Source organism: Ixodes scapularis, unplaced genomic scaffold, assembly GCF_016920785.2.
Source record: "Ixodes scapularis isolate PalLabHiFi unplaced genomic scaffold, ASM1692078v2 ptg000005l_1___fragment_1__unscaffolded, whole genome shotgun sequence".
In the NCBI taxonomy this organism is placed as follows: domain Eukaryota; kingdom Metazoa; phylum Arthropoda; class Arachnida; order Ixodida; family Ixodidae; genus Ixodes; species Ixodes scapularis.
The window spans coordinates 1,689,606-1,702,037 of record NW_024609885.1 but is presented as its reverse complement, the minus strand read 5'-3'; the positions used below and the strand labels follow the sequence as shown (position 1 = coordinate 1,702,037).

The 12,432-nt window shown below is 45.4% G+C and overlaps 1 long non-coding RNA gene across 2 annotated transcripts; it reads left to right on the top strand.

Moving 5' to 3' along the window:
- The first annotated feature begins 535 nt into the window (after nucleotides 1-535).
- LOC120836171 lies at nucleotides 536-4,846 on the top strand. 2 transcript variants are annotated; one of them, XR_005717530.3, is made up of 3 exons: nucleotides 536-683; nucleotides 1,354-1,625; nucleotides 4,787-4,846. It is a non-coding gene; the product is annotated as an uncharacterized LOC120836171 (long non-coding RNA). The 2 variants fall into 2 exon arrangements; XR_006076923.1 differs by lacking the exon at nucleotides 4,787-4,846 and adding an exon at nucleotides 2,438-2,475.
- Nucleotides 4,847-12,432: the final 7,586 nt, after the last annotated feature.

The window sequence follows — 12,432 nt, the reverse complement described above, 5'->3', positions numbered from 1 at the left end:
GTCGCTACGTCTCGGCACGACAGTTTGCGCTTCTCCTGGACTTTCTCGGTGAAAGTCGAGTTTTCTCGGGGACTGCTACAGAGAGCTTTGTTACCAAGGAGGAGCGAGATACACTATGGGGCGTAATAGTTTGAGAGTTAAATGCCCTTCGGCCATAAAGAATAACTTTCTGGAACTCACGTGCATGCCAGACGTGGGCTTGCGACCTGAGAGTCTCGTGTCCCTAACAGAAGACCGGTGCAAACCTGCCAACTCTTCCGAATTTTTTGTAAAATGTATGAATTGGGACTAATTCTACGATTTTACGAATCTTGCTTCAAATTTTACGAAAAAAAGATACTTTTTTCATTTCTATTTTTTTAACATTTTTTTCGTAAAACCGTTGCTGGCGGTACCTCACACTGCCACAAGAGGGCGACAGGTGCCGTCCACGGCAGCGTTGTGGTTTTTACTATCCGTCTATCCGGGGGCCACATATCCAAAATCAATCCAAAGCCCAAAGCCTTTGTTTGTGTGTTTGGCGGCGCATGTTGGTTTGGCGTGTTCAGACGTGGTTGGGCCTCTGTTTCGGCCAGTTTCGAGGCGAGAAGTGCAGCGTCTGTGTTTGTTACACGTGTAATCATAGCATTCCCCTGGTTGCGGTGGCTTCGCGGTGCAATGGCAAATTCCAAACCTAAAAAGAGGTACTTTCAGGTGTTCTTGAAGTCCTACACGTCGGAATTCCAGTGCTTTGTGCCGTCCAAAAAGGAGAGAAGTTTGGATTCTGTAGCACGTGCACGTGTAACGTAAGCGTTTTGCACGGTGACAAGGCTGACATTAAGCCTTGCCACCTTGCGAAACAGCCCCCCCCCCCCCCCCCCGCAATTGCGTAAGTTTTACGAATTTTAATGTCCACAGGTTGGCAGGTATGCCGGTGGAGGCGCGAGTGATGGGCCGTCCCTAAACGCGGAGCAAGAAAAATTATTATTTTTTGTGGGGACGGATTTCTCTCGAGGGGGCGGGCGTGCGCCCCCGACAGTGGACGCGCCGCTGTGGGACTTCACGGCTGCAGCAGCAGCTTCGATAGGTACCGTGAATCTCTTGGATCATGAGCAGACACCATGTTGCTTTTTACCTTATTGAACACTAATGTACAAAACAATGTGGTGCGAATGTATTGCCTCGTGGTGTTTTCCACGAAAGCTTGGATATCGGGGCTGCAGCACATTTCTAGACCCACTCGGAGACAATAAATCCGTGACATTCGAAAAAAAAAATAATATTGAGTTTAGGGTGCACACTATTAGACACAGGTATAACTAGAAGGGCTGTATAGCGTTGTGGCGTGTTACATAGTTGAATTATATTATGCAGGGGTCTGTGGCTGAAGGCGACATGGCAAAGGGAGGAGAGGAGGAACGTCCTGCGCAAGTGGCATGCCCCCTACCACCGAATGGTACGAACGGTCTGGAGTTGATACGGCACGGGATCTGCTGTCCATTCGGCAGGACCAGCTGGCTGTCCAGCGAGAACTGCTGGCCACACAGCAGGGTCTGCTGGCCACCCAGCAGCAGCAGCTGGCAGTTCAGCAGGAAATGCTGCTCGTGCAGAGAGAGGCAGTCGATGCACTCCGTCGACTTGCAAGCGTAGGTGTTAAGAGAACTGTAGTGTAGTGCAGTCCCAATTATTGTTGTTAGGCTGATTTTGGTCAACCCTACTTTAGCCAGTTAAGTTAGAAGGCAGTGTTCTTAGACTCAAACTGAAACCAGATATGATTTGTATGTGTATTTGAAGTGTCCAACAGCGAAGGCTTTATTTTGTTTATTTCAATGAAACCTTCCAGTGCAATAATGCTAATGAAAATTGGCAAGCCTTGAGACAAAATTTTTTCAACTTATTGAAAATTACCATACTGTGCTCGACAATCCGAACTACTACGTCTAAACCTTGGTTTAATAATCCACTTCATCGTTTATCTCATAAAAAGAAAAGATGTTTCAGGAGCGCTAAAAAAGGAAATACTTGGCCTAAGCTTGCCACTTGCTCTTCCGAATAAAAAACTATGTTAAAGGGGTGTTAGCACACATTCTTTCTGATAACTCTAAGCAGACATTCTTTCTGCAAACTCTACCTAATATGTTAATAAACAACCCTCGCAAATTTTGGAGATTTGTACTGTGAAATTAATCTAGTGAATAGCTCTTGTAATAACATATTGAATAGTGAATGTGTGAATATTTAAATAGTGCGTTTTCTGATGCTTTCACTATTTCTACACCCATTACTGGAATTTCTCCTGTTATAGAGAATGATTTTCCAATGGATTCAATTGTTATAAACATTCAGGGTGTTTTCAGCGGTATAGAAAACCTCAAAATATCTCCATCATGTGGCATAGAGGAAATCATTACGAAGGCTCTCACTAACACTAAATTTTCATCCGGTCTTTACTTCAAAGATATTTGAGCAGTCCGTGGACACAGGGGTGTTGCCCTCTCACCGGAAAATTAGTAAGTAGGCCAATATCACTCACCTGCCTCTACAAGATCCTCGAGCATGTCATTTACAGGCACCTGATTAACTTCCTGGATTCCTGCAATTTCTTCACCAATGTGCAGCATGGCCTCTGGAAACGCCTTTCTATTGGGACCCAACTACTTATTATAACTAACGATTTGTTTAAAAATCTTGACACCGGCTTTCCTACTGACGCTGTTTTGCTTAATTTCGCCAAAGTTTTTGCTAAAGTCCCGGACAATCGCATTCTTCTTAAACTTTCTTTCCTAAAACTAGATCCTCATGTTCCTAAGTGGATTGAATCATTCCTTATTCATCGCTCTCAATTCGTTTTCACTAACAGCACATCCTCCTCTTTCTCTCCCGTTTCTTCCGGTGTTCCACAGGAAATTGTGCTTGGGCCTTTGCTCTTTTTAATCTACATTAATGATCTCCCTCTTCACATCTCATCCTCTGTTCATCTTTTCACTGATGACCTGTGCTGTTTATAGACTAATAAAAAACCCATATGACCATGTTGCACTCCAGAACGGCATTTAAGGGGAGACACTGCTCTTTGAAGCAAAATTTTACTAAGAAAACACATTTTTAAAAATGTGTTTTTTGAAGTTTGGCAAGCACTTATCATCTTGTCCTGAAGGATTTTCGACATATTGAATGAGGGCTACAAATATATTAAATAGGCTGTCAGGCTTTTTGTGGGTGCCTTTTAGGCATCCGGCAAAAAATTATTTTGAAACTGGAAGGTTCAAAAGTGTCATAAGTAATTTATAAATCATCCTAGAGCTTTCATTTATACCTTATTGGATTGCACATACCTCTCAGTTCACTGATCTATGTTTATTTTCTGAGCTCAGTATTTTAATTTGCGTTAATCCTTTCCATAATCATTGCAAATTAAATTTTCAATATTAATAAATCTAATTAGGTTACCTCAAAACAAAGTACATATTTGTAGTCCGATTGTAATGCCAAATAAGCCATGTAAATTTCATTTTATTTGAATCGCAAGCTATATAAAAAAGCTCTTGAAGCAGTGTGTCACACATGGCAGATGTGTCTCAACATTAGCAAATGCACACACCTTTGCTTTACACATTCTTGCTTCCAGCCCTTAAACTCGTTAACATTCAATGGCACTACCATTCTGACTGCTACACAGTAAAAATATCTAGGCGTTCGTTTAACCACTAATATATCCAGGAATGTTCATGTCGACGAGACAATATCATCCTCAAACCGCTCACTCGGTTTTGTTTGTCGCAATTTCAACTCTGCCTTTTCTATCCTTAAACGTCTCCTTTACGCCATGCTTGTTCGCCCTAAACTAGAGTATGCTTCAGCTATCTGGCACCCACATCAGTCTTTTTTTAACTAACGCAAATCGAATCTGTCCAGAATCGTGCTGCTCGATTTATTTTTTCTAATTAGTCTCGCTTTTCTTGTGTCACTGCAATGAAATGTCAATTAGCTCTTCCTGATCTTTCCGTTCGTCGCAGAATTTCCCGTCTTTGCCTTTCCATAAAATGTACTATTCGGAACCATTACGACAGTCTCTCCTCAGCCAGCCCAGCTATATCTCTGCAAGACTCGATCATTCGTGCAAGATTACCCTTCCCAAGACCATTTCAACAATTCCCTTCTACCAGAAGCTATTGTAGACTGGAATGGCCTTCCAGATGATATTGTCACCATCACCGATAACGCTAAAATCAGAACTGTACTAACCATGCACTCCCCTCTGTAATGCCCTTCGGGGCCTTGAGGGTAATTCTAAGTAACTAAAGAAACAAATAAATAATATTCCGCCACCAGCGTGTGTTCGTGTAATTATAGGAAACTGGCCTCGTTACTGAAGGACTTGTCACGCGGCAACTCTGCCGTCAGTGTAACTAAAATGCATCATTCGCAAGCGCAGGCAAGGACGCCACCAAGGCAGCTCCAAAGGGGAAAGAGAACAGAGTAAGGGTGGATTTACTCGCCCCACATACGCCTTTGATCAGACTTCTCGACTTCTTTCGTTAACACAGCCATTCTCTTTTCTTCTGTGCTTTAGGAGCACCTAAAATGCCAGTAACTCGTTGTCTACGAGTAATCTAATAAGGTGAATGGTGAAAACTGCTCTGCAACATGACTGCACAGAGCTTACCAAGGTGAAAAGTTGTTTGGCAAAAGTTTCCTATTGTATTGCTTGCAACGCGTCTCAAAACCTCTGGCGTGCTTTTAACTTTACTAATGTGTTGCGTAACAGTTTGCATTTTGTGCATAATGCGCTCCCCTTTTCCTGCAGGCTGTAGAGGGACAAGCAGCAGCAAGTGCGCACCAGTCGTCCGCACTGACTTCGCTAGTGCTTCAGCTCGTCGGTGTGCAGAATCTCCATCCGCCAGCCGAATAAAGTGGGTCTCTATGCTCCATTTCATTTTTGGCACGGGTTACACCACCGTTACTTGAACATCTCAGTTGAAAAACTGCCATAGGTGTCCGATTTGCAGAATTGTTAAAAGCGAGCAGTCGCAGTCCCGCTGTTCTTGCTGCAGCGGCCATTTTGTAAACTGTGGCTAGACCAAACAACATCTGTGCCTCGATGGGCTTCTCAAGCGTGGCACTGCTCCCCATTGTAGCTCGCTGTGGCTCGCGTGTGGTGTCCGCATTTGAAGACCAACTTTCCTTAACTGGTATGTCGTAGTAATCTTAGATTACGCCACAAGCGAACTTGAGATGCAGAAAGAAGGAATTTTTATCAATGTAGACTGCTTTGTAACATCTTCCAACTATTCATATTTGTTTATTCAAAGTGTTCAATAATGGCCGAAGTGTCTCACTTGGTGCACTTGTTAGTAACAGGAATACAAAGGATTTCCAGCAAGGAAGCCTAAGGAAGCTCGAGCACTTCTTAAAGGACACATGCAAAGGACTAATAAAGTTTTTTTAAACAGCCTGGTTGGGAAAAGGAAGTCATAAAACGAATTCACAAGGAAAATAAAAATTTTAAGAGCTATATTCACGGCGCTATACGAATTTGTAGTTGGCGCCGGCGGGCGCTGCGGAAAAGTGGCTGCTAGTTGTCACGTGACTGGTCGCTATTTGTCACGTGGTGCTTCCGCTCTATCGGAAGCTTCCTATGGTCTCTAAAAGTTAGTTATTCATCTTTATTTCAAGTGCAACAAAACACAAAGATTAATCGGTAACTTTTCGAACCCAAAGAAAGCTCCTGAAAAAGCGGAAGCAGACGTGATAGACCTGTGTGCCGGTCAGATGACGGCGGCAGCGCTGCGGGGTAGACAAACTTGCGCGGCGGTGGCGGTGTGGAGAAATGAGTTGACGGCGGCGCACCACGCTCAGCGTGCAGCGGCGGCGTGACTGTGAGTCGACTTTGAGACGGCGCACAGGTCTATCACATGACTTGCGGCGGCTCCCACGGGCGCAACTACAAAATCATTTTGTGCCGTCAATATAGCTCTAAAATTTTTTTTCTTCGTTCTAATTTTATTTTATAGCATTCTTTTTCCATCTGGTCTGTTTACAAAAAAAATGTTTTTTTACTTCGCATGTGTCCTCAAACTTTTTGTACTTTATCGTTAGAAGTTGGAACCGCGTTCCCGCAAGATAAATCGTGATTTGATAGAACTGAAACGTGATCCGATCCGAAACCTTGCCGGCCAGCAGCTTTCACGCGATCGGTAGATCTGTTTGGTGTACTTTAACCTTGCACCTGCTTGTCACTTCGAATACGATAACTTCGTTAATCGTAGTCTGCTGCTTCGATATTCAGTTGCACAATAGGATAAACTCGAAATTTGGTGCCCTGTTCCTCCGCGCAACTCCGCGTCCGTTGCTTACGCACGTCACGTGGTTCGCACATATAAGTACTATGTCGAGCAGGTGTGGGTTGTGTGATAAGCAGAGCTGGTTTGCATTTTGAGCAGCTGAAAGCCACTAAGAAAATAATCAGACTTGTACCCGTCACTGAAAAAGTAACCGATGACAGTTACAATCACTTTGCTGTATAAAGTACCCGACTACAATTACAATTACAGCCTCAAAGAAGTAATCGAAAAATTACTCTAAAGTAAGCAATTACTTCCCACGTTACTTTTCATTCAAACTTTTTTTATGATAGCATAATCCGTGGAATCTCGCGCTCAGTTGTTAAAGAAAAAAAAAAAGAAAGCCTCGACTGTTTTTGCTTAAAGCGCGAAACACACGTACAACCAAACCGTCCGATCCGACGTCTGACCGCGCAATACGACGGTCGGAGGCAAGGATTTTCAACGCTCTCCGATGCTGCGGAACCCCCTCGCCCCCCAAGGTCATTCCGGCAGTCCGCACGTCGGATCGGACGGTTTGGTTGTACGTGTGTTTCGCGCTTAAAGCTGAGTGAGTGATGGCACACACCTAATCCCTCACAAGAGGCTAGATAAAGTCATTTTTCATACCCATAAGTAGTCTCCGGTGTAGAAATAAAAATGTACCCACGAAAAAGAAGCATAGTAAAGTGGCCTACTAATCCTCACAGCCTCGTGCTTAATAATTTCGAAAAAAAAAAGCCCGTTGCCCGGAGCTGAATAACTCCAACTCCCTCCCCCCCCCCCCCCCCCCCAAAAAAAAAAAAAAAAAGAAATGAGGAAGATTGTAATGGGGGGTAATTTTGTAATCGATTACAGCAAAAAATTAGTTCAACTAAAAAGATCATTACCCCTTAAAGGAAGTAATCGAAGCGTCACAAAATTGCAGTAAAAATAATCAATTACAAGTAATCTTGTAACACGTTACGTACGAGTCTGGAAAGTATAGAGGCTCACAAAGTTTCAAGTTTTCACACCTTTTACACTGCTATCCCATCTACCTAGGTCCCTAACCACTCATGTTCATCTGTGCTGCTAAGCGCTATTGAAATTGCTCCCGTGCGTGTCTAAGACACAAGCTGAAGTGCAATGAAAACTGATCTGAGCTGCTCCTAGCCTGCTCCAGAACATAGTTTTAGCTGCTCCCAACCTGCTCCTAAACAGCTGTTTCAGTTGCTCCCGTGGCTGTTCCCAAGGACATTTCGTGAGTTCCACCCCTGCACTAACTACGTCACCGGACCTTGTCAAGTCCATTCAATACTGCGACGGGCTCCGTGATTATAGGTTACAACATGTCGACTTGCCACTCCGTTCTCGTCAAACATTCTATTTCCAAGATCATTCGCGATTATAATGAGGCTGATTATAGATGAATAGATCATGGGTTGACAATCTTTTTTGACCATTACATTTAAATTGTCCTCTTCCATCAGTAGAGGAAACCGGCATTATTTAAAGCTAAAATGAACAGTCTTATAAATATGTTTGTTCCGACAGCCTGAGTATGCACTGATTCAAATAACCCATGGTTCACCAAAATGCTGCTCTTTTTGCATAAAAAGAAAAGGCTATTTGCAAAGGCTAAACGTGTTAACACCTCAAGCTTTGGGTGCTTATAACTTTGCCCTTAAAAACTACAATAAAAAGTTGAAATTGGCTAAGTTTTGTTTTTATGACTCGCTGTTTATTTTGAATGGTAACCCAAGGAAGTTTTGGAACATGGTGTCACCAAAAAGCAATAACTCTGCCATCAAACCAAGCCGCGACAATGGCGATCCCATACAAGAAAGCGACTGCTCTGCAAATTACGACCCCAGCCAAAATATTACGTCTGTGGGACGCCGCATTCTCAACTAATGCCGATAATAAAAATGCGACCCGCCGCAAGCCGCTGCTCCTTAGCGGGCGGCAAGCGGTTTGTCGATCGCCAAAGCAACATTGGGCCGTGACGTCAGTATCCTTCTCTTTTTTTCCTCTGGTCCAGGAGTTGCGCGTAGTGCGCTTCTTTGAGCCACTACCACAGCTACTTCGGCTTGCGATTGGCGTGTTTAGCCGTTGCTTTTATCTGTAGCCCGTGTAGCTTCGGTATAGATTTTTGTTTATTTGCTTGTGAGGACTTCAAGACTCGTTTTAGCGAGCAACTCGGTGCGCCCAAGACTGCCCAGCTGTTCCTCGAAAGATGCCGAGCGCAACTTGTAGCGCTGTGGGCTGCTCAAACAACCCGCTGTGCAACCCGGAGGTGCTTCTTCACAAGTTTCGAACGGACCGGAAATTGAAGAAAGCGTGGGTGAACGCTGTTCGATGAGTGGACTTTGGACTTCGGCTTTTATGCGCCCGAGGAAAAAAGAACGAAAAAACAGAGGTGTACTGCCCAGCACTCGTGTGTTCGGACGCCGCAGCTCGCGCCGTAGAGCCTCAAAGCTTCGTGTCTGGGACTGACCCGCAGCGCGAAAGTGAGAGGGCCCCCAGTACTGTACGTCACTGGCAGCACAGCGTAGAGCAACGCCGCTCCATCCACAGAGCCCCGATGACAATTTAGGTCTAGCGACGAGTACGGAAGACCACACACACGGCGACAGCCGCAGAGTACGGCACCGAACGAGTTCACTTGTTGTCCAGTCGCTAGCTTTTGGGTATACAAGCGACGAGTACGGCATAGCGCACGCATGGCGGCGGCCGCCGAGTACGGAATCGTACGAGTTCACGGGTTTTCCAGTCGCTAGCTTTTGGGTATATGCACTAGCCCTTGCTACATATGCTGGATAACTACCACGTATACAGAATTAAAACAAAATCAGCTTACCTCCTATCTTTAGACGGCTAGCGCAACAGAGGTAGGTGCCGCTCGGCGTGCGTGCTCGTTGAACGAGAACGATCCTGACGTCACGTTCACATAGCGGTTGATTTCGAGCGTTGCCGGAGCCTCGAGCGGCTAGTTTCGGGTTTGTTGGCCGCGCCCCAAACAAAACTTTGAGGGGTCCATATCTGTAGAACTACGCACAATAACGAGAAAAAAATTGCACCTTGCAGTTCAGGGACGCTGACTGGACTAAAAACAGTCATAATCCCAAAACCGAAAGTATGGACCGGAGTTGCCCTTTAACGTTTGCTCGGCTGAAGTGGAAAAGGGTGGGAGGAGCTTCCACTTCGTTCTTGACCTGTCACCGACTCTAGGTGCATCTTTTTAGCCACACCTGCACTGGTGAAGAAAATTGTAGGGCAATGTATTTACGGTTCTATCTCGATACACATGCCAGAAGTACACCACCTTGCACTTTCTTACACATGCCAGAAGTACACCACATTGCACTTTTTCACACCGGTGCAGGTAGTGCAACTAAAAAAATGCACCCACTCAAAAAAAAAAAAAATTTGTATCGGCCCACCAAAGCTCTGTCAAAACCTCTTTGAACACAGTGTTTTATCAGCCAAATTTTATGAAAATGTGTACCAAAAGAAACCCTGACAGAGACATTTACGAGAGCAAACAAGTGGACTACATTGACTGCTTAGGCTTATAAAGAGAAACAAAAAAACTAAAAAAGGAAGAAAAAAATATCTGCATTACGATTTAAGAGCATGTCATTGCAACGAACTGGTGAGCATAGAATGTGTGAAGTTCTGCGTGCACATGATGTATGTGGATGCAAAAACATGCCTTCACCCCAACCCAATAAGTGATTTCCCACATCAGAAGCCGCCTCGGTGGCTCTGAGGCGAGAGCACCGGCCTACAGGTCCTCAGGTGGCGGGTTCGAATCCCGACCGAGGTGCCCGCAATATGACGGAGGCTTATTGCAGAGAAGGCACTGTGTAACCGAGCTCCGCAGGTGGTCCAAATTAATCCTCAGTCCTCCGCTGGGGCGTGCCAGATGCCCGTCATAGGTGCCAGATGCCCGTCATAGGTTGGGCACGTAAAACCCCCAAATTTGACTTTCCCACATCAGAGCTAAAATTTGTGCAGCCACCCACATTACATGGATGTAGAACTGTACACCTTCTGTGCTTCCCAGTCTTTGATGAGATATGATTAAGCTTGCACAGCGCGACTCCAGTGAGCTGAATGATTACGGCAAGCATGCCAACACCGCAGAGCATGACAAGCTCGATGAGAGAGGGCGTCCACCTTCCTGACTTTCCGACGCTGCATTGCTAGTGTTCTTTCTTTGAGGCTCCTAGTGCCAGTGTCGCTGTTGGTGTCGCTACTGTCATCATTGTACCCGCAGTCAGACTCTTCCTACACAAAGGGGTCTGGGGCAGACTCCGGAACGGAGCTGTGTAAGCAAACATTGTGCAGAATAGCACATCCTGTTGCTAAATTACGTGCTCTTTCTGGGTCGTAGTGCAGAGCGTGGTACTTCTGCAGGCACCGGAACTGGTTTTTCAGTTTACCAATGCATTGCTCAACAACAGCGTGTTGAGCGGTGTTGGCCGAGGCCAGACTCGACAAGACGCACCGCTCAACACGCTGTTGTTGAGCGCTGCCTCTTGCTGGGGTTGCCAGAAATAGGGGTGAGTAGCCAGGGCTCCAGAGGTAGCATCTGTCACCTGCAGACAAAAATGGAACCGTATTTGCCATGAATGTTCTCGCATAACATTTCCAGGAGTTGTCTGAAAGTGCACTTGTACTAAAATGGGGCTACTGGTATGGTTTTATGACTTTCGAGAGGACCTGCTGATTGAAAGTCAAACTGGCAGGAAAAAATGTTATGTCGGTAATTTAATTGGCTTGCTCAACCATGTAAATAATGTCTTGCAAACCTGCATCGCCCATTGTTGTTTACCTCAATCTTGGGTAGAGGCTACAAGGAACAGCCACCAGATCTTTTGTTTCGTAAGTATATCTGACCTAGCAATGTCAGTTGTGCTGCTCTGACCATTGGCCACTGAGTTTGGTCGTTTAAAGTTATCTAGAAGCACCATTTTTTCCTGCTACACAAAGAAATTTGAGCTATCAAACATTTTCATCCCTGAACCAGTGCTGGTAGCTTGTAATCGGAGACTTGGGTGGGCAGATTACGTACTACGAGATGAACACTTGATGGGTCCAGTGACAGCGTTACAAATATTACAGTTATACCCAGGTTCTACATTTAAAATAAAAGATACGTCGAATAAGAGTACATTCATTAGTGGGAAGAATGGTACAGATCTTGGGGCTTTAACGGAGACAGAATAATCTCATTGGCTCGGGCCAGACTCTCTCGGGCCACAATTATTTGGCTCCTGGGTTAGCATGCTATGAATTTTGGTGTAAGTAGGAAATAGCCTAATGCAGGACGCCAACCAACTGCTCTTCGCTGCAAAACCGAACTGTCGGCGCATGTCAACCGAAGCACGTTTTTGGGGCTGAGAAACGTAAGCGGAGATGATCGAGCAAGAAGAAAAGTATGCCAGTCATTCCAGAGTATCATGCCTGGTCTGTGAGCATCATGGGAGAGGTACGATTACAAGAACCAGAGGCACCTTGTCTCCGGCTTAGCGAGAGACCTAACGGCCATCGACTCATCTGTCTCCCGGACCTGGTTTCCTCTGTGAATCTTTACGTTTGGCCCTGCGTTTCGGGGTTAAAGGCCGACGACCAGACTCGAGATTCTGCAAGGCAGAATTTCCTCCTCACCATGGGAGAGGAGGAAGCGAGGGAATAGTGGAAAGCGCAAACTGGTCGTCGGTTTTTAAGGAGCAGACGTATGCAATCCTGGAAGTAACAAACAGCCTGTCGTGGGAAAACCAAGGTTCGGCACGTAGGGGCAAAAAAGCCTGCACACGAAATATAGGCAGCATGCCCGGCTGCCTCCTTGATACCGAAGCAAGCCCTTAAACAATCAGCAAAAGCAGAGCTCTGTGTCATAAGTGTGCCGGGACTCCTCCAACTAGACCCTGAACCCGGAAAACGCGACACTTGGTCTCCAAAAACTGAGAAAAAACAGGGTGACCAGATTCTGACAAAGACTGTATTTCGACTGACTAAAACAGGTTATCTACAATCAAACAGCAAAACGTGTGAAGGGGGAAATGGTGAAAACTAAGAGCTGAAGTGGAGAGGAGCAACGTCCTTTCCACAACGGGTTGTTTCGTGCGTGCCCGTTTTC